The sequence below is a fragment of the Trichosurus vulpecula genome, chromosome 4, assembly GCF_011100635.1.
Source record: "Trichosurus vulpecula isolate mTriVul1 chromosome 4, mTriVul1.pri, whole genome shotgun sequence".
Classification (NCBI taxonomy): Eukaryota; Metazoa; Chordata; class Mammalia; order Diprotodontia; family Phalangeridae; genus Trichosurus; species Trichosurus vulpecula.
The window spans coordinates 427,642,901-427,662,098 of NC_050576.1; positions in this window are offsets into that span (position 1 = coordinate 427,642,901).

Below are 19,198 nucleotides of genomic sequence, written 5' to 3' on the forward strand. Positions count from 1 at the left end.
CTTCCAGCTCTACAGCCAGGATCTTGTCATTTAGTGAGGTTTTTATAGAGTGGAATCATGAGTAAGTCCCCAGGCATGGTGCAGGAGAGTGAAAGGTAGTGCAGTGCTTAGGGACCTCTAGTCAGAAGTCCCGCATTCAAATCCTGCCTCAGTCTGTATGACCTTGGCCATAGTACTTCTCTGTGTCTCAGTTTCCTTATCTGTAAAATGTGGATAATAACAGCACCTACCTCCCAGAATTGTTGTGAGGACCAAATCAGATAACTTGTGCAAAGCATTTTGCAAACCTTGCAAAGGACTCTATGAATGTCAGTCATTATTAGGTACAAGGATGGAACCTGGTATTTCATTGTTCAAATGAACTCCCAGGAAAGGCTACTCCCTCAGCCAGTGGAGGTTGGCACCTTTTGGGCAACTAATAGCCTTAGAGGTCTATGTACCAGTATTTGGAAGTAGTGGGACTTGAACCCGGGTACTTCTACCTTTGAGGCCAGCTCCCTAGCTACCAGGTAACCATTCCTCTCGTAATGATCATCATTGCTCATCACCATCTTCATTATCTCCTTGCTTCATGGAAACTTGCTTTATGGATTTTTCAGTAACATAAGTACTTTTTCCTCTTCCAGCTTTTCACCATTAGGAACAAATTATTTCAAATAGCAGGTATGATACTACCCAAATGGAGGGACACAGACTACAGTCTGGAGAAGATCCAGTTTCTGAGAGTGTCTGCTTCCCACTGGGGACAAACTCATTTTCTTGATGCCACTTGAAGGATGAAAAATCTCCATAGTGCTCCTGGTCTATCTCTGTTGACAATCACTTACTTTGTATCAGGCATTAGTGATACAGAGACAAAAATGAAAGAGTCCCTGCCCTCATGGACCTTACATTTTATCAGGGGAAACACCTATAAGTAAATAGAAAACGTCATAGATTTATTTATTTCAAGTGTGTGTGTGTGTGTGTGTGTGTGTGTGTGTGTGTTTAGTGAGGTTTTTATAGAGTAGAATCATGAGTAAATCCCCATGCATATTGCAGGGGAGTGAAAGGTGGTGCCAACACACCTGAGCTTTGAGGGAAACTAGGGATTGTAAGAGCTAGAGATGAGAAAGCATTCTAGAGATGTGAGTCAGAACGTTGTGAGCGAGGGCAGGTTCCATGCACTGAAGCAATATTTAATCAGGTTGGACAGATTCACTGGAGCCAGATTGGAAGGCGAGGCATTTGTGTGCGACCTTTGAGGCAGTAGAGAATGTTCTCTGTCCTACAGAGGGGCACCACCTGAGGGGGTCTCCATTCTACTCCTTGACATTCTTGCTTTCACGTTTCTCCTAACCTCTGATAGCTGGATGATTTACTCTGCCTCTTTCTTCCTATCTCAATATCTGCCTCTGACTCTGTTTCTGTCTCTCTTTTTCACTTTGGACTAACGTTTTACTTAGATATTTGTTATTTGGTCATATTTGAGTGAAAAGACAATGACTTTGGGGGAGGTCCAGGAGCACTCCATATTTATCCTTGTTATAATGGATGGAAATATGGCTTTCAGAATATGGGTTCTTTTGCTTTCTATAGGAATGGTTTCCACCCACATCCGTATAGTGAGACACAGCCATATGGAGAAAGCAATGCTAGGTGCCAAGACCTCTCTGCTTAGAACAGTGACACTATATGTTTCCTCTCTGCCTATTTGGGCCTCTGAACTGGGGCTCTAGGTTCTTATCCTTGAAGCTGCCACAAGGGGGCGCTGCTGTAGCTGCTGTCCGTTCCTTCCACTGGAAGATGCCTGTTGGCCAGTAAAAGTTCCCTTTCCATCAAGTGTGCATCATTAGCAACTATCATTGGCACACCCGGTTCTGTTGAGGGCTTAGTCCATTAAACACATGTGTTCCACTTCAGTGGGAGTTTCCCTATTTTCTTGATTTATTACCTGCTTCTCCCCATTCCACTCCCCCACCCCCAAGATGGCAGACTGCCAAAGAAAACTCCTGATAAAATATCTATGTGATGAAGGTGAAAACAAAACGAAACAAAAGCCCCATGCACAACAAAAAGGGGGTTTTATCTGTTCGAAGGAATCATAGTCCGTCCAAACTCAAAGGTATCTATCTTAAAGGTCACCTAGTCTTTTTACAGATGAGGAAATAGAGACCTAGAGAAAGAATGTGATTTGCCTCAGTTTACACACCTGTTAAGGATCAGAGTTTGAGCTAGAACCTGGGTCCCCTGGCTCCAAGTCTAGCGAAAGATTCATTATCTGAAGTCAGCTTGCCAAGGAAACAAGGAAGAAAACTCAAATAGGATAAAGATGCTAATGCGAATCTAGTTTATTTTTTAAAATGATTTTCAAGGATTACAAATGATTTCAGTCCTTTGCCCTGGGTCCTCAGGCTCAGTGTCCTGGTTTCTTTGTGACCTTCTGAGAGCTAGAAATTACTCCATATCTGGTAAAATTCTACTTATTTTGTCACCACAGAAACCCAGTATACATGCATACCTCACCCCCCACATACCCACATGCATTCACACATATGTTCACATGTAAATATATTTATACATACACACGACATATATACGCATGTGCATATATGTATGTGTATGAAAGAGAAAATAATTTTGAACTCTGAATTAACAAATGCATAGTTCTAATCCTTGGGAGTCAGTAGAAAATTATCCCTTTTTTGCTGAGAATTGAAGACCATAGTCTTTCACCTGATATCACTTCTTTTCATCAAAAGGGGGTGTCCTATGAAACTACAAAATTTTTTAAAAGGAAAAGATCTCAGACATCTAGTCCAGTACTATGATTTCATGTCCTAAGGAGGAAACTTGGTGCCAGAAAAGTGAAATAATTTTTCCCAGATCACATAGTCAGAAATGCAGCCACAACTAGAACTTAGGTTTGCTGAATTTAGGGGCAGCTACATGGTGCAGTGGACAGAGCACTGGCATGGAGTCAGGAAGACTTGAGTTCAAATACAGTTGTGTGACCCTGGGCAAGTCATTTAGCCCTGTTTGCCTCAGTTTCCTCATCTGTAAAATGAGCTCGAGAAGGAAATGGCAAACCATTCTAGTATCCTTGCAAAGAAAATCCCAAAACAGGTCACAAAGAGTTGGACATGACTGAAAGCAAAAAACAAAAACAATTTCTTTCTTTATTTTAAATATATATTTGTTTTTATTTCTCCTTTACTCACCATATCAAGCCCTTTCTTTTAAAAAAAAAAGAAATAGTCGTACCCGAGAATAATGTATAACATTCCTCACCTTTCTGTTGAAAAGAGAGCTCTATTCTATCAACTGTTCTTTGGGTGTACTGTTGGTCATCGTAATGAATCTAGGTTTGTTTACTTTGTGGGATTGTTTTCATTAACATTACTGTGGTCACTGGGGATATTTTTCTCCTGCCACTGCTCTCTGTGATCTGCATCAGTTCACACAAGCCTTCCCAAAGTTTTCTGACCTCTTCATTTCTGTAATTTCTTAGAGTGCAATGGTATTTCATCACTTACTTGTATTACAATTTGCTCAGCTGTTCCCAATTTCCAGTTATTTATTGTTGTTTCCACAAAAAGTGCTGTTATAACCATGTTGGGATGTGCGGGACATTTCTTTCTGTCCTTGACATCTTTGGGGTGTGTTCCGAGAGTGTGATCACTGGGTCAAAGGGTTTAGAGACTTCTGGAATAACTCCAAGTTACTTTTTAGAATGGTTAGACCAATTAACAGCTCTATCAACAGTGTGGATGTGTGTGTTTATACTTACAGAGCTCCTCCAATATTGCTTTTTCCATGTTTTATCACTTTTCCAAATTTTCTGGATATTGTATAAAAATTGAGATTTTTTTAAAAAAAGAAACATTTCTTTTATTATTTGTGATTTGGAACATTTTAAACATAAGATCATGTGATAATAGGGTAAAATCTATAGATACCATTGAGACCATCTGGTTCAGACTCTTCACTGTGCAGATGGTGAATTGAGAGCCTGGAGAGATTAAATGATTGTCCAAAGTCACACAGGTATTTTGTGTTAGAGCATGGATTTGAACGCAGGTCCTTTGGCAGGGGTAGTAGATAGAGTGCTGGGACTGGAGTCAGGAAGATTCATCTCAGACACTTACGAGCTGTGTCTCTGGGCAAGTCACTTACCTGTTTGCCTCGGTTTCCTCATCTGTAAAATGAGCTGGAGAAGGAAATGGCAAATCATTCTTGTGTGCATGCCAAGAAAACCCCAGCTTGGGTCATGATCAGTTGGGCATGACTGAAAAATGACTAAAATTGAACCTCTTCTCACTGTATCACACTCCTTCCAGTGTGGTATAGTGCTCACTTCTTTTTCTAAAAACTATTGGTTTATATCATTTGACTATTCACCTAATGGGGAGCCAGTGTTCTTAATTTAGCACAGATACATTCCTGGAGGTTTGGTCTTTCAAAATTTGGCCTAGTATTTTAAAATAAAAAAAGTTATGACTTTAAAATAATAAATAGGATTCAGTAATCGTAGAATCATAGGTCTGAAGCTTGAAGGGACCCACCTCAGAATCAATGAGTCCAGTCTTTCTTTTTATGAGTGAGGAAGCCGAGGCCCAGAGAAGCTTGCCCAAAGGACTTGCACATGGTCACAAAAGTAAAAAGTTGGAAAGCAATGTTTTTATTTGACTTAAAAAGACTATCTGGAGAAAAAAACCCAACAAAGTTCAAATATCAATATGTTCTGTAGTAACAAGACCTACTGCTTCATGTTAGGGTTAAATTACACTCATTCTTAGAGTGTCCTGCATGAAAGTGTTCCTCTGGTATGTCAGCAAGGTATAATTGTGACCCTCTGTTTTCAAAGGGCTCTACTAATGTATTGGAAAGTCTTGCACGTCCAATCAAACTTGATAGTCTTGGAATTTAGGCCAAGGAATGGACTTTGTCTTTGTTGTCTCAAACCAAACTAACCCGTTGTAAAGACGGACATCTTTGGAAAGATACTCCAATTTATGATGATAACAATAATAGCTAACATTTATATATATATATATATAGTACTTTAAGGTTTGTAAAGCACTTTAGATTTTATCCAGCTGATAAATTTTTGTTGCACATAGCATCTCACGGAGCTGTCTATGGAGACATGAAAGAGGCCAAGAGAAGCAGCTTACCTACTTTTGTGATCTCCATTGTTAGAGGGATTCTTCACAATGATCATATAATAAATCTTCTGAATTATTGAATTATCATTGCATCCTGGATAATGGGAACATGTCGTCAACTCATTTTCCTAATAATTAGATTTTCTGGTAGATTCCAATCTTACAAATATTTTCTGATAAAAGTGTTATTAAAAGTCTTAAAGATAAAATAAAGGTTTTGTGGTGCCAGAGTTATCTATTTATTCTTAAACCTATAAGAATTAATATTGTTAAAAAGGAGTTTTTTTTACTCAAGGATAATGAGACTGTTTAAAATAGATATTTTGAACACCAGATTCCATTGAAGAAAAGAAGCACTTATAGATTTTCATTTCCCTCCCTTCTATCCCATGAGGTCTACCTCTGCATGATAATTTCAGAGCATATCACAGCTGAAGAATGCATTCTATGCCCTCTGAATATGGAGGTTTGTGATCTGAAACTCAAGGACAAAGAAGAGATGACTGAAATCACAACAATACCAAGGAAATGCTCAATTAGGTGACTCAGGCTGAGTCAAGAAATCTGTCTGAAAGATGATGGGTAGCCTTGGATTTTAAAGCTTCTTCCCTCCACTGCTCCATCCAAGGTTCCAAAAGACAGATTAAGGTAAAGAAAGAAGAATGGAATCCAGAATTGTGGAGTAAGATAAAAATGGAAATGGCATTATGCCAAATGATTGGAAGAAAAAGCATGATCCTGCTCCTCATCCAAGTAAGAGGATGATAGCATCATAGATATAGAGGAAAGTGCTGTCTAAGCAGGTTAATGACTCACCAAAGGCCACACAGTTAATAAGCATCACGAGTTTTGAATCCAGGTCTCTCAGGCTCACAGCCAGGGCTTTCTCCCCATATCTAAGATTCAGGAACACCTACACCTGCACAACTTTGTGGACTATTGAAAGAAGTTAGTTACATGCTAAAAATACTGGGAGCACTGGCAATTGGGAAACCTATTGGCAAAACTTTGCCTAGGGATCCAGAATAGAACATTTTATCATTGAGCTGGTTTTAGGGAATTAGGAAAACAAACTATCCAGAGGGTTTATTGAATCATCCACTTTTCATCCTGAAGTTCTGACATTATAGATATAATCAAGGAAATAAGGCTTTGGATGATACCAATGGAAACTAAAAGATAGCACCAAATCTAATTCTTCTCAATAGTCTCTAAATTTAAGTCATACATTTAGATATTATGTTTCTATCGAGAAACACTCTAGAAAATTTAGAAATGTAATATTTGCTCTTTTTAGATGACTGTAACCATACCATTAAATCCCGTGACTCTTAGACGTGAATAAGTGAAAGCAAAGAATGTTATTTCATTGACATCAAGGCATTCCAGTTTCCAAATACTTCAGTTCACCCTAATAAATATTCTATATTAGCTCATCTCCCAGTTCATATTGTATGCATTCCTTCATGCTTATAAAAGGCTCCCAACAGAAGACTCATTGTATTGTATCATCCCCATATTATAGAGTGCATGCACCCAAATAGAAATGATCTCACAGTTAATGAATCAGGCTTTAGATATAGAAGAAAAAAGCCAGGCTCTTGCTAGAAGAAGTTGGGAGCATGAAATGCATTGGTATTTTTGATTAATATTGTACATGCACAAATGATAAAGGACCACAGTTCTGTGCAGTTGGCCATAACCAAACAAAGAATGTCTTTCCTTAAGGGGAGGGAAGCCTCAGTATTATACTGCTCATTTACTTATGAAATTAAAAACTGAAAACTTCAAATGCAGTCCAATTAGTTACAATGAATAAACAAGAGCGGGTGAATGTAAAATAATACCTTAGAATTGCTAAGCACTTTTTTACAAAACAAGAATGTGTTTGGGTTTTCTTTGGCATTCAGTTTACCTTGATGGAATATTAGATGAATTTACTAAATGTCATAGAAGCCTAAGACCACTCCTGGTGAATAGCTTTCTTGATTTGTACTGTATGTTACTGTTGCAGTATGATATCTTATACTCATTTGTCATCATGAAAGAATGATTCCTGAAATCTTCTGGCTTCAGACAATTTTTTATGAAATATATCATTTCTTTTCTCCCAAATTTATTAGGGTGGATTTACAAACAGAGATGTCAGCTTCTGAGCTTCAGTTTCTGAGTTCTGTTGGGAAAATCATCTCTGATGACTCTTTTAGCTAATGGATTCTGGTATGAACTGGAACATGTGGTGTCTCTCAGATTCAATCTGGACTTCCAAGGAAATATACATTAACAAGGCATTATATGATGTATATGTTTTTAATTTAATTAACTAGGCTACTAAATATCTTATTAGTTATTTGTCCATTTGAGTATTTTTTTCTTATAAGGTCATAAGGGAGAGTTACATGTGGCTGAAGAACACATTGACTGAGACAGAAAAACTCCTTAAACTGATTGTCAGGATGTAATAGTATAACTTTTATTATGTTAGGGATACTTTTCCACTGTAATGTATCTCAAAATATAATGAAAGTCCATAGGAAAATATGATTCAATAGATAAAGACATGCTTCACCCACAAATTTCTAGTCTAATTTATAAAGAAAGAGAAGCCAGAATGTGATGTGGATGTGTCCAGCACATTCCAGTTAAGCTCTTGCCTAGAAAATGTCAGACTTTCTGGCTATGGATGATGGATGTCAATTTCAGATTAGCGAATTGATGAATGAGGATTAATGTTGTTGTTGCTTTTTAATCTAGACTTGTGATTTTATTGATTTATTTAATTTCTAGAGAAGAAAAGTCTTCTATAAATACAGATCAACACCTCTTTCTCAATTTATATCTAGCCTCAGAGAGTTGCCTGGGGGCACTAAGAGGTTAAATAGCTTGCCCAGGGTAGGCCAATATGTGTCAGAGGCAGAACTCACAAAATTAGGGGTTAAAACTACAGTTTGCCAACTAATTCCAATACTATATAAACTATTTTGGAAAATAGGCAAAGAAGGAGTCCTACCGAATTCTTTTTATGCTACAAATATGATGCTGATACTTAAACCAGGAAGAACTAAAACAGAGAAAGAAAATTATAGACCAATTTCCCTAATGAATATAGATGAAAAAATTAAATATTAGCAAAGAGATTGCAGCAACTTATCTCAAGGATAATACACTATGACTAGGTAGGAATTATACCAGGAATGCAGGGCTGGTTCAATATTAGGAAAACTATCAGCATATCTGACCATATCAACAACAAAACTAACAGAAATCATATGATTTTCTCAATTGATGCAGAAAAATCTTTTGACAAAATAAAACAACCATTTCTATTAAAAAACATTAGAGAGCATAGACATAAATGCAATCTTCCTTAAAATGATAGGTAGCATCTATCTAAAACCATCAACAAGCATTATATGTAATGAGGATAAGCCAGAAGCATTTCCAATAGGTACAGAGGTGAAACAAAGATGTCTATTATCACCACTGTTACTCAATATTGTACTAGAAATGTTAGATTTAGCAATAAGAGAAGAAAAAGAAATTGAGGGAATTAGAACAGGCAAAAAGGAAACAAAGCTATCACTTTTTGCAGATGATACAATGGTACACTTAGAGAATTCTAGAGAACCAAGTAAAAACCTACTTGAAATAATAAACAAATTTAGCAAAGTTGCAGGATATAAAATAAACCCATATAAATTATCAGCATTTCTATTTATTGCTGACAAAGTCCAACAGCAAGAGATAGAAAGAGAAATCCCATTTAAAATTACTGTTGACATTATAAAATATTTCATGGCCTACCCATGAAAACAAACCCAGGACCTATATGAACACAAAAAAATCACACAAACAATGTCAGATCTAAATAATTGGAAAAATATCAGCTCCTTACGGATAGGCTGAGCTATATCCATGCTATACCAATCAAACTACCAAAATTATTTTATAGAGCTAGAAAAAACAATAACAAAATTCTTCTGGTGAAACAAAAGTTCCAGATTATCAAGGGAATTAATGACAAGAAATGTAAGGGAAAGTGGCCTAGCTGTACCAGATCTTAAATTGTGTTATAAAGTAGTAATCATCAAAACAACTTGGTACTGGCTAAGAAATAGAGTGGTGGATCAGTGCAATAGCTTAGGTATGCAAGACGTGACAGTCAATGACTATAGTAATATGCTATTTGATAGATCCAGACCATAGTTACTGGGATAAGAACTCATTATTTAACAAAACTGGGAAACAGTATGGCAGAACCTAGGTATAGACAAACATCTTGAACCCTATACCAAGATAAAGTCAAAATGGGTACATGATTTAGGTATAAAGACTGATACTATAAGCAAATTAGGAGAGCAAGGAATAGTTTACCTGTCAGATCTATGGAAAAGGGAAGAATTTATGACCAAACAAGAGAGAGAGAACATTATGAAATGAAAAATGATGATTTTTGGTCACATTAAATTGAAAAGCTTTTGCACAAACAATGCCAATGCAACCAAGATTAGATGGGAAGCAGAAAGCTGGGAAACAATTTTTACAGCCAATCTGTGATAAAGGCCCCATTTCTCAAATATGTAGAGAACTGAGTCAAATTTGTAAGAATACAAGTCATTCCCCAGATGATAAAGGGTCAAAAGATATAAACAGCAGTTTTCAGAGGAAGAAATAAATTAAAGCTATATGTAGTCATATGGACAAATGCTCTAACTCACTATTGACTAGAGAAATGCAAATCAAGACAACTCTGAGGTAGCACATCGCATCTATCATTGGCTAACATCACAAAACAGGAAAATGATGAATGTTGGAGAAGATGTGGGAAAACTGGAACACTAATTCATTGTTGGTGGAGTTGTGAACAGATCCAACCATTCTGGAGAGTAATTTGGAACTATGCCCAAAGGGCATTGACTCGGCAATACCACTTCTAGATCTGTATCCCAAAGAGATCATAAAAAAGGGGGAATGACCCACATCTACAAAAATATTTATAGCAGCTCTTTCTGTGGTGGCAAAGAATTGAAAACTGAGGGGATGCCCATCCATTGGGACATGGCTGAACAAGTTGTGGGAGATGAATGTAATGGAAAGACTTAAATGAACTGATGCTGCATGAAGTGAACAGAACCAGAACATTGTACACAATAACAGCCACGTTGTGTGATGCCTGACTTTGATAGATTAGCTCTTCTCAGCAAGGAAATTACCTAAGACAACTCCAAAAGACTCATGATGGAAAATGCCATCCATGTCCAGAGTCCGAATGGGGATGGAAGCAGACTATTTGCTCTCCTTTTCTTTTGTTGTTTTGTTTTATTTCTTCTTTCTTGTGGTTCCTTCCATTGTTTCTAATTCTTTTTTTACATCATGACTAATGTGAAGATATGTTTAGTACAAATGTGTAACTAGAGCCTGTATCAGATTGCACAGCATCCTGAAGAAGGGAGAGAGGAAGGAGGAGGAGAAAGATGAAAACTTCATTAAAAATAAACACATAATTGACATTGAAAAGAGTACAGTTTGCCTCAGTGGCATATTATGTATTCACTTCTCTTTCCACAGAAGTTAAATTTAAGAAGCTGAGGAATCTGGCTGTTGCAACAGTCTGGCTAGCAGCTGTTGTGGGGGTGAAAGACCAACACAAAGCCCAACAACAAGCATGCTACCAGCATGCTGCAAAAGCACAGGTCCTTTTGATCTGCTTAACTAAGGAAAGCTGAGTGAAGGGATTGACAAGCTTACTTTCATTCAGCATACAAATATCATTCACTCAGTTCAGAGGAAAAAGCCGGCACCCTGAACTTCGGAACAAATACAAACAAAGTACAAACGTTGACAGACAGACCTTGTCTGATTCAAATCCCAATACATAGTTACCAGAGTTTAACAAAGTCCCAGCATCCGGGTTTACAAGCTAGAGGGCTCTTAGCTACAGTTGCCCGGAGTCTCCACACCAGCAAGAGTGAGAGCCCTGTGCAAATAGCTCTGTCTTCTCTTCTTATACTGTTTCAGACATCATCAAATGTCATCTGAATGACCAGAATTTAGGCTCCTATGATTGGCTCTTGAGTTAGCACCTCCCCTTAGTACCCTGGGAGCTTCACACCCACATAGGCTTAGCACCTAATAGGGGTTTGGGCCTGGGGCTTAGCACCTAGTAAGACTCAATGAAATACACTGAATTACTCAAAGGAAACAAAAGCCAAACTCTTCAAGGGCACTTGGTTGAACTGAGTGCTAAGAGCCCATTTTGCTTACCAACACACTTGCTAGTGAGATCTGCAAGAGCAATAATGAATTAGATTAGGGCTTCTTAAACTTTTTCCACTCACAACTCCTTTTTGCCCAAGAAATTTTTACACGATCCCGAGTATATAGGTATATGATACAGGTATACAGGTTAAACATTTACTGATAATAAATCATAAAGAAATTTATTTTAAAACAATGCTTTGGTATACATATAATTTTACCATTTATTAAACATGAAAGCCAATTTGCATACTAAGGAGATGATGTGCTTGTTTATTCTTACATAAAGAATTAAATCTTAGTGGAATGTTTGATACTTCAGGATGTAGAGTATCTTCAACGTTTTTCAGAGTTTATTGATATTTCTATTTTATAATCATCAATGCTGACAATGCTGCTTCATACAAATAAGTAGTGCAAATGGCAGAAGTATATTTAGGACCATTTCAGAAATTGTTGGAAATTATGTCCTTGTCCCAAGCCAAAACTCATTTAATGATTTTTAAAGGAAACTCAAGTTTTAAACCTGTGTCTCTTGATAACTTGGCAAATTCTTCTTGAACTTTTAACAGCAGATGACTGACATTTTATTTTAATTAAATATGGTTTATGAACCCAATTTAGTTTTTTACAATCAAATTTTGAAGAGAAGTATTTCTGAAACTCTATTTCCAGGCACTTCTGATGATCAACTATAACTCTTACAATTAAATCTTTGGGAAGGTTATTTTCAATTATAAAATAATCTGTAGCCGTAAACTTTTCTAAAGAACCATTTTCCCACCCTATTCTTCCATATTTTAACTATTTAAAATAAAACTTTCAATTTTGTATTTTAACATAAATGTCACAATTTTTCCTTGAAGTGACATGTTTATATCATTAAGTTTTTTTGAAAATATCTGACAAATAACACAGTTTTGAAAGCCATAAGTCATTATGAAAAGATAATAAAATCAGATTTCTGCTGTCAAAAATATAAAAACTTCATCTTTCAGTTTCAATGTTTAAACGTTGCTCTCTTGAGAGCTACCTTACCTGTGCATGTAGCAATAAGCTTTTGTAATTGAAGTCCATGTCTTTCCAAATGGTTGAAAACAAATGGCTATTAAGGGCATGGCTTTTAACGAAGTTAATGATTTTGATAGTTATCACAAAGCGCAACATCTAACTCTGGTGATATGTTTTTGGCTATGAGTGCCTCCTGATGGATCATGCAGTAAGTAAAAGTGATATGTTCATTGTCACCAGCTCTAACTTTTGCTACAAATCCAACATTTCTACCCATCATTGCTCAAGCACTGACTCCAAAGCAATTTTTCCACTGTAAACCTTCAGTTGTGAAAAATTCATTGACTTTAAGATATACATCTTCCCCTCTTGTGTGCCCTTCCAAAGGGCACTAAAACAATATTTCCTAACGTATTCTTCCTTCATAAACATATCTTACATAAAGTAACAACTGTGCCACATTAGAAATATCAGTTGTTTCATCTAACTTAATTGCAAACTGTGGACTGCCCTTAAGACTGGTAATAAGCTGCTGGAGTTGGGTCATTACTAATTTCAGAAATTCTTTTGGAAATAGCATTATACAATAAAGGAATTTTGTGAATTTCACCCCCATACTTTTCCCCATGAACTATTTCTGACATTTTAATAGCAGCAGGTAACATGAGATCTTCTGCCACATAGGGCATTTTAGTTCTTGCAATTAAATAAGAAATTTCATAAATGCAAGTCAATACTTTTTAATTGACAGTAACAAATTTTTCAAAACATTGTTTTTCTTTATTTGAAGATTTTCCTTTGGTTTATTGCAGTATACTGCATGTTTGGTATTAAGATGTCATGTTAGTTTTGCTGGTTTTATGCTCTCCACAGCCAAAACTTCATTACAAATTAAGGAAAGAATATCTTTATTAGAAGTTAACCCATATTACAAAATGATTCAACATTTTTTTTTGTCAGTTTAGGTATACTGCAACCTGGTAGTGAAGACTCTGCCACATTGTCATCAGTATTTTTACCTCTTCTGTCTAAATTTAGCCACTTATCCATAACCAAAAATATTTTTTTGTCCTGAAATATAAATAAATATTGCTAATAAGTTCTCAAATAAATACCGGCTTTAGTGTATGAAATTTGTTTGTGCTTAATTAAAAATGATATTCACACTTACATACACATATAGTTGTAATGGTGGAGAAATATTATTAAAGGGCTTTTGTCTTGTTACAATTAAAAATTTATGTTTCTGTGAAAGAAAAAGACAACAGCAATTTTAAAAATCAAACATTCTAACATAATACAATTTAAAGATACACTAATTTGATACTTACGTGCCGAGGAATGATGGTAGGAAAATATTATCTTTATTATCGGTAATTAAACTATCATGTTTCTGTAAGAGCAGAAAACTTCATATGTACAGTAAAAACACTGCAATTCATAACATACAATAGACTCAAATATGAGCTGAGGTGTTGCCGGCAGCATTCATTGCCATTGTGTGATGTCATGTGCAGTGCAAAGAGCCCATGTGTGTTCAGAACCAAGGCTGCAACGAAGTTGTATGATACAACATGGGCAAGCACTGCCAGAAACACATCAGATTCATTACATGTTTCATTTGGAATTAATTTTTGGCTGTTGTGCATTTGGAAACTTTTTACTGTTGCCAAATTTTTCTTGACCGTCCACATTCAGTTACACAACTCACAGTTTAAAAAGCTTTGCTCTAAGCTATGGAGGAGTTGAGGATCCATGTGGAGGCAGGCAGGCAGGCAGGGAGGAGCTGCCATGATGAGTTCCCCTCAATAATGAAATTACCATTCTCAACCCAAAAATAAGCTTAAAAACAAGTGGGTTGGATTAGATGAGGTCCCTTCTTCACCTAAATCTAAGCCCATTGGGTGAATTCCTTACAAAATCTGGCCCTAATGGGAAAATCCACATATACAAACATATTTATAGCAGCTATTTTTGTGGTGACCAAGAATTGGAAATTGAGGGGATACCCATCAATTGGGGAATGGCTGAACAATCTGTGGTATATGAATGTGTAATGGAATACTAGTGTTCCATAAGAAATGATGAGCAGGTGGATATCAGAAAAACCTGGAAAGACTTAATGCTGCATGAAGTGAACAGAACCAGGAGAACATTGTACACAATAACAGCCACGTTGCATGATGAATGACTTTGATAGACTTAGATCTTCTCAGTAATGCAAGGCTCTAAGACAGCTCCAAAAGATTAATGATGGAAAATGCTATTCACATCCAGAGAAAGAACTATGGAGTCTGAATGCAGAACATACTATTTGCTCTCTCCCTCCCTCCCTCTCTCCCTCCTTTTCTCTCTCTCTCTCTCTCTCTCTTTCTCTCTCTCTCTCTCACTCTCTCTCTCCCCCTTGTTTTTTTTCCTTCTCATGGTTGCTCCTATTGGTTCTAATTGTTCTTTACAACATGACTAAATTGAAAATATGTTTAATACGAATGTAGAGTCTATATCAGATTGCATTCTGTCTTTGGGTGGGGATAGGAGAGAGGGGCAGGGGGACAAAATTTGAAACTCGAAATCTTATGGAAGTGAAAGTTGAAAATTAAAAATTAATTAATTAAAAAAATCTACCCTATGCAGGTAGGTTTAGCCATGCCATCATGCTCGGAAAAGATCCCTCTGCCCCTATGGCACCACATCACCATTCGTGAATTGTTCCCAGAGCCTCCGTTTTGAGGAACTGGCCACCCCGGGCATGCTCATGAATTTCCTCCTAATGATGCTCCTGCCTCTCAAGACTTCACTATGTTCCGGGCCCTTTCTTACCCTGTAAAGTTCCTCCACCCCTGCAGCTCCTCCTCTGGTGAAATCCTTTCCAAGTCTCAGTTTAGAAGAAATGCTAGTGATGCTCAGTCCTTCACTCCCCACGCCCCTTTTTGGTTCTACTCCTAATTCTCTAGACTCCCCCTTTATGGGGATACCTTATCCTTTTCCTTCCTCTTCCCTCTGATTTCTTTTATATTGTCTTCCCCCCTTAAAAATAAGCTTCTTGAAGACAAGGACTTCCCCTACATTTAGGATAGTGCCTGGCACATAGTAAATGCTTAAAAATGCTTGCTAACTTGATAGAAAGCAATTATTTTAAAGCTTAAATTTGTGTAGAGACCTTGGATTTTATCATTCATGCTCTCTTTGTAGTAAACCAGGGGATTTTTTTTTGCTTTAATATCTACCTAAGATATGAATAAATGCCTAAGGAAAGATAGAGCTTTTACTGATTAGTTATAAGGACAATTACAAAAATAAAAGTTCATGACTCAACTGAATTGGAAAGTCAGCTATTGAGCATGTGACTTGCTTGACAATAGTGATACTTTGTACCCTTTGTTTCTTTCATTAAAGATCGGAGAGTAGTAGCTTCCCTGCAGCTCTCTTGGGAGTAACATTCTTGGTAACAGGAGTGATGTCTTTGTAAATGACTAGACATGGCTATTCGGTAACAGTCCCTCTGCCAAAGTGTGTTTCCTTGAAATAAACAACCAAATAGGAACTGGCATCAGGAATCCTGAGATTGACCAGCAGCCTTGGCTCTGACCTTGGTGGCTTTTGTAAGTTTCTCTGTTATTTTTATACTTTTTAAAAAATTTTAAATACACTATGGATGTGGATGTGTCATGTAATTGGGGCTTTACTGTGGTAATTATGAGGCATAATAGTAATTACTGAAACCAATTCCAAAGCAACTGATTTAAACTGTTGTGGGTGTGAGCTAGACCTGTCTGTCCTTCAGGACTCTTTTGGTTTAATCTATTTTTTCTCTTAAATCCACATGTGTGTGGTTTGGACTTTAGCTGAACTCCCATATTCCTGCATTGCCTTCTTTGCTCCTTATTCCCGGGAGCACATAAAAGTGCAGAGGGGGAGGTTATGGATCACAGGGGAGCCTCATTACTTAGAACACATGCCTACGTTTTGGTGCTAATTGTGAAATAAACCCTGAAAAATGATTTCTCATCCCAATATTCCTTTTAGATATAAGTAACAAACCCCCTTGGCCCATGACTAATGTCTATATTTAACATGTTATTGGGTAGGAAAAAAATCAGGCCAAGAATCATGGTACTTAGCAAACAGCTTCCATTTGGGACTAATTTTGATGTTACAAAACCCCTCGCATGTTTGGTTAGCTGGTAGATGGGGTCAAGATTCAGTTGAGGTTATTAGAAGTGTATACATAAAACATAACAGTAAAATCATTTTGATGTGTTAACAAGTTGGCTTAGAAAAAAGGCGTCCTAGACCTAAGTAGTCAGGAATAATTGTAATCCCATTGATCTGGCCAAAAATGATAGCAAGAACTTGTTTCAAATAAATGGTGACTTTTCATCTACCTACTGGATGCTAACATCTGGGTGAAGACGCCCAGAATGTTGATTCAGGCTAAAGGCATTAGAGAGAGAGAGAGGCCTTTCAAATCCCTCAGGGATTACTTCTAGAACCCTGAGCGAAAGATGCATCAGCCTAGTTCTAGGTCAGTGGGCTTATGGAGAACATGCTTGCTCTGCTATAATAAAAGTTGGAATGATAAAGTACCTTGGTATGAGACATTTGAAGAGAGAAGAGTACTTCTAGATGGAAATTCCAGGGAAGACTCCATGGAAACATTTTCTCCTGAAATGGGTCTTACAGGAAGAGGAAGATGTGGGCCAGAAATGTGGAGGCCCCAATTCCAGGTAGAAAAGACTGAATTTTTTAACCTGGGTGACTAAAGATTGTCATAACATCAACACAAATAAGGAAGCTAGAATGAAGGTCAAATCATAGATTGTAGATAAGATCTAAAGGTAAGACCATCTAGTCTAGCGATTCTTAACCTTGGTATGTATGAATATGTGTGTATGTGTGTGTGTGTGTGTGTATGTATGTATGTGTGTTTGTGTATGTATATAGATATAGATAAATATAGATATATGTATATATATATAGATATATTTGTATATATAGATATAGATATATATGTATAGATAGATATACTTACATACATATATATACATACATATATATATATAAAGAGAGAGAGAGAGAGAGAGAGAGAGAGAGAGAGAGAGAGAGAGAGACGGAGAGAGAGAGATAAATATATTTCAATATAATTAGTTTCCTTGGCAAGCCTGTGTATTTTATTTGATGCATTTAAGAACATCACTCTGACAAGAGGTACATAGGCTTTGCCATATTGTCAAAGATATCCTAATCTTGAACAGCACCCTCATTTTACAAATGAAGATTACGGCTAGGTGGCAGTATAGAGCAAAGGTCCTGAAGTCAGGAGGGCCTGAGTTCAAATCCAGACTCAGATACTTACTATCTGTGTGACCCTGAGGAAGTCAATGCTGATTGCTTCTTCCAAAAAGTGAGGAAGCTGGGGCTTGCAGAGTTAAGAGACTTGTCCAGGGTTACACAGGTATAAGATAACAGAACTAGGTTTCAATTTCAGATCTTCTGACTCCCATCCCAGCACTTTTTATACTACTTCAAGGGAGATAATACCAATGGATCTGTACAGGCTTCATTAAGATTGAATAGTAGAGGTTATCTAGAAATAAAGAACAACAGGGTGGGAGCAACAAGGGTCAGGGCAGGGCAGAGTCAACGGTAAAGGAAAGTGTACTACTGAAATAGCTGGCTAGAGGGTCAAGACTGATGGAACAGTAATGAAGTCAGAAAAAGAGGGGTAAGCTTGAAGAACTGTGAAGGACTGAGGGCTTGGAGGTTGTAATGAGATTGAAGAGAAGGATCAGCAGAAGTGAGAGCTGAGAAAAGATGGAAAGTAAGGTGGCAGTTCTGAGATAGGGGAAAGCAGAGGTGGAACCTATTCAAGCAGGCTCCCAAGAGTCCGTTGTTTAATGTTCAGTGTGAGCATTTATGCAAATGCTAAAAATCAGGGCTTAATTTATTGGGTTTTTTTTTTTTTGGCAGGGAAGAAGGCAGGGCAATTGGGGTTAAGTGACTTGCCCAAAGTCACACAGCTAGTAAGTGTGTCAAGTGTCTGAAGCTGGATTTGAACTCAGGTTCTCCTGACTCCAGAGCCCGTGCTCTACTCACTGCACCACCTAGCTGCCCCAATTTATTGTTTTGTTGATTATCTAAGCTTAACAAAGTGACAGAGAAAATGTTAATAGTAGAGGTTAAACTTAAAAAAGTATGTCATATGACTTTATTCTTTGAGAGAGCTGGTTGTTAAACACACCTGGTGGAAGGCTGAGCAGTTTGGGGTAAGGGTGAGGGCTATGCTGTGACCACACGTGTGAAGGAAAGAGGAGGGGGAGAAGGTAATAGTTTGCTTGCTACACCATTTAAACACATCTGATTTCCCAGAGCACACCGTTGAATATGGGTTCTCTTGCTGGTTATAGACATTTTTACTGGCTGTTCCCCATGCCTGGGATGCCCTGCTTCCTCATTTCAGCCTCCTTCCTTCCTTGTCTTCCTTAAATTATTACCTAAAATTTCACCTTTTTGTCATTTAATTTTTATTTTGTTTTTTCTCACCTACATGTAAACAAAAAATTTTTAACATTCACTTTTTAAATGTTGAGTTCCATATTCTATTCTTCTTTTCCTCTCTCCTTACCCCTCTCCTTGGGAAGACAAGCAATTTGATATAGATTATACATATGCAGTGATGCAAAATATTTCCGTATTAGCCATGTTGCAAAAGAAAACACAGACCAAACAAACCCAAGAATGATAAAGAAAGTTAAAAAAAGTATGCTTCAGTCTGCATTCAG